Here is a 4,296-nt window from a genome sequence, read left to right as displayed (position 1 = left end):
CGTGCTGTCAAACCTACACTAGCAAGGAGATCGGGCTGAAACTATAGCTACAAGCTATCCAAGGATGGTACTATAGAATGTCACCTCAAGGTAGGCCTAGTGGCGTCATCTCTTGGTTAGGCCGGAAACTTATCAATCCACCCTCGTATTTTGATCCATACCTCATTTTAAATAACTTTCTATTATTTTTAATTTGGAGAAGCTTCCTTCTCCAGAAGCTACAGAAACGGGTAGGGTCTGTAATATCGTTAAAGCTTTCACAGCATTAAGGAAATTTGGGGGGGGGGTTACTGAAAGAGCTACTCTTTGGACTACAAATTATTAGTTTTCGTTTAAAATAACTTTTCAGGGATTTTCTTTCAAAGGGGGCATTTTTCCCTAGAACATTAAGTAACGATTTCCTAAACCAAGCAAACAGACGATGAAGGTTGTTTCTTAGAATAATGTCGAGGGTATAGCGAAGTAAAGAGCGATGATTTAGAATAAAAAAAAAACTTCAGGGTATTTCATTCCCACCAGCCAGTAATGCTGATGGGCAGGCAGTCCCTCCGGACTACGCTAGAAGATAGGCTCTCTTCAGTCTCCTTTTAGGAATCGTGAGGAAGGGTGGCCTTGGACCAAGGCAGACGGACCCAGAATCGAACCGGCGTCCTCCCGAATGCTAAGCAATAGACTAAACCTCTAGACCACTGTTGCCAACCTACTACAGGAAAAAATCCCACGCACAAATCCAAAAAATCCCATATTTTCTCTAAAAATCCCTCCACGCGCAGGTCCAAAAAGTCCCATATTTTCTCTAAAAATCCCTCCAACTTATTACTATTATTATTTTTTAATTCGTTAATTTAATCGTTTATTCGAAGAAAAAATATACAATATTTTTGTAAACATGGACAACTTTTCGTGTCGATAGTATAATACCGATAATTTTATTGTATGTAGTTATCTCGTTTCCCAAAAATGCAGACAAAACCAGGCCTTGGGGGTTTAGATGTTTAGATGTTCGGATTTTGGAACAATACACCAATTCAAACATTTATTTTTATTAGTTTTAACATCTGTTTCTGATCTGTTGACTGGTCACTTTCAAGATGTTTGCTGAAGACCATACAATGATACGAAAACAATATACAATTCAAAAAAGTTCAAGACAATTTATCGTAGGGACTTGAGCAGGTACCTGCAGGCTGCACCAGTAGGCTTGAACGCACGTCGCCGTCGTATATCAACCGTTTCATCGTACAGCATTATACGATTATAGCTGACAAAATTTTACATTTACAATTAGAAAAATGAGCGCCTTCATAATATAATATCAGGTCAACAAAATCAAACAAAACCAACCAGAAAATGGCAAATTACAAAAAAATTCGGCAAAAATAAGGAAAAAGCCCTTTATCCCTCGAGAACGTCAAAAATCCCTCGAATCGGGATAAATCCCTCGAATTGGCAACACTGCTCTAGACCATGCCGCTCGGTGATTTAGAATACTTTTGCTTATATATAGTTATACAAAATATACGTAACAAACGGAAATGGTCAGCTTATCATACAGATGCCGACCCCCATTTATAGAGTTTAATAAATGAGCTGTACCGTAAAATGTTAGTTCACATTAGGTCTGTTTTTATTACTTGTCCCAAAACGAGCGAAGGGGTGAATAATAATAAGAGGAAAAAGAAGCAAGATGTTGTTCAATTGGGCAAGTTGCGGCCATGCTGAACCGCATAACAAATTTTCTTTTTAGTAAATACAGAACCTTCAACCTAAAAAAATAAATCCGTGGCGGGTTTGGCCGCCCTGGGAAACCGCCCGGTTTGTTTAGACGGCCCTGTTTATAACAGATATGAACAAGAAGCGAAATATCACACATTTGGTTACAGTTTAACGGTAAATTCAAATGTTGACTCCAATATTAAATACAATAACTCAAGTTGAGAAAATTTGGTAACAATCGAATTGAACACAAAGCGTAAACAAGTACATTAACAGGTAATTATTTAGGGTTTGTTTACCAAGAAACGAATTTCGCACAGCCTTTCTTCTCATTCAAATATTCGTTCCTTTTCAAAAGTTCTGACTGAAATTGAAACCCACTTTTACATTAATATGAATTCAGTAACCCAGTTTAAGAAGGAAACTTTGAAACGAAAGATATTGTTAAAGAAAATGTTTGCCATAAAACAAACCAATTCAATGAGGAACATATAGTGTCAATCAATTAGATAAATGTTGCAGTTAAAATATGATATTAAAATGTCATTTCGTCTTTCCAAAAACCATCAATTATATACTTTTATCTGGAATTCTTAGATATTTTAATAAAAGGAGTTAAATTTAGTCAATCTATAGGGGGAAGGCGTATTATTATATGTTAAACTAGCGACCCGCCCCAGCTTCGCACGGGTGCAGTGGTGATACTAAATATACTTTTTTTTTGTTTAGATTATTATCGAAAAGGGGAAATCTTCAAAAGATACCCCCTGAACATACTAAATATACTACAGAATGTCTGTATATACAACATTCACAGTTTTTTCTCATTAGATAATAGAAATCGGCCTCCCGGCCGGTACCGCCTCAACTGCTATGTCCCTGCATTTTAAATCTGTAATATCTTCGAAAATATTCATTTAAATTACATGCTGTAAAGGGCCATATTGATCTATATTAAATGCACAATGTATTTAAGGTACTTAATTGGATAAGAATTAATGCTGTATTGCTTAAAATCGCTTCGTAAATAAGCAATTATTAAAATTGTTATTGTGGCTTATCCCTAAGAGATAGACATATACCACCCTGGATTTCTTTTCTAGGCCTTTTTTGGATGTACAATACTGTAGTACATTATTTTGATCTATCTCGTAGGATTCAGTCAGCGTTTGCAATGTAAGCACAAAAAAAGTATTTATTTACGACATCACATTAGAAAACTCTAAAATTATCAGTGTTTCTCTACTATATTATGCATGTATTATACATATAAACCTTCCTCTTGAATCACTCTATCTATTAAAAAAAAAACACATCAAAATCCGTTGGGTAGTTGGTCGTATCTTTAAATGTTGAAGTTTGTCTGCTGTTAGGGTCAAAATACGGTCTTGCCACCCTTCATTTCTAGTAACCTTTACATGACAAAGCCCCGGTAATGAAACAAAGCCTTCCTGTTTTGTAAACTGTAAATTAGGTTCTACTTTGAAAAGTAGAATCCACGAATGGTGCGGTTTTTCTTTCCGTAGACAATAATTAAGACAAAGGAAAGTAATTATTTTTTTTTAATTGCTTAATAGTTTCTACGTAGCATTTTCTTCGAGTCCTTTCTTAACCAAGATATTGTTTATTAAGATTAAAGCAACTTGTACAAAAATATTAATACAAATTCATGGAAAATAAAAAAGCAATATCCAGGGAATCTACAATATGTCAAATATGATACTATAAACTACTAATATCATGAGATTTATATACGTATGTTTTCATTTGAAAAATTAAATCCACTCAACAGGGGGATTATACTTTCAATTGTTTTTATCATTTCTTTGTAGAATTAATACATATAAAAATATTAACCGATTTCATTGAAGTTTACAGAGACTAACGTATATCTAACCGTCTATACCGAATAGAATAAGAAATTGTTTTAGACTTACGTGACGAATAAAAAACCCTCTCTTTATTTCTGTAGACGATTACAACGTCTATTTTAAGACCGTTGGCCGAAGAAAATGTGGCTTTCTTACCTGAAATAAAGAAAAAAGTTTAGTATTTAGTTTTTTATAAGACAGTCATACCATATGCTACCGATAAAAAATTCATAATGAAGTGAACATGTGAATTCATTTTTCGTGGAAATCGATTGACGGAGAAATTTTATATTTGTTATAGTAATACAACAAATAATCTTATTTCTTACATCAATTGTAAAGATCAAAGGGCTCTTTAGAAATTATATCTTAAACTTAAACAGAAACTAATCGTACGTAATGAATACTTATAATTTGAAAATCGAATTAATGAAGTTCTATAAAACGTTTTATGTGAAATTTAAGGTTTTACTGCTTGATTTAATTCAGTCCCACAAAATTCTTTTTGAATTTTACCCAATGTGCCATTCTGAGTTAGGGACTAAAACTCAATCTGTGGATGAGGATGACACCTTCAGTATCGAAAAAAGTTTTACGCTACCAAATATTTTATGTAGAATTAGTGCTCTATTTATTTCAATTCCACAGAACTCTATTTTAATTTTATCCAATGTGTCATTCTGAGTTAAAGACTAACACTCAATTTATA

The sequence above is a fragment of the Agrilus planipennis genome, unplaced genomic scaffold, assembly GCF_000699045.2.
Source record: "Agrilus planipennis isolate EAB-ADULT unplaced genomic scaffold, Apla_2.0 scaffold76, whole genome shotgun sequence".
Taxonomy (NCBI): domain Eukaryota; kingdom Metazoa; phylum Arthropoda; class Insecta; order Coleoptera; family Buprestidae; genus Agrilus; species Agrilus planipennis.
The sequence above is the reverse complement of the archived record's forward strand: the minus strand, read 5'-3'. Positions refer to the sequence as shown.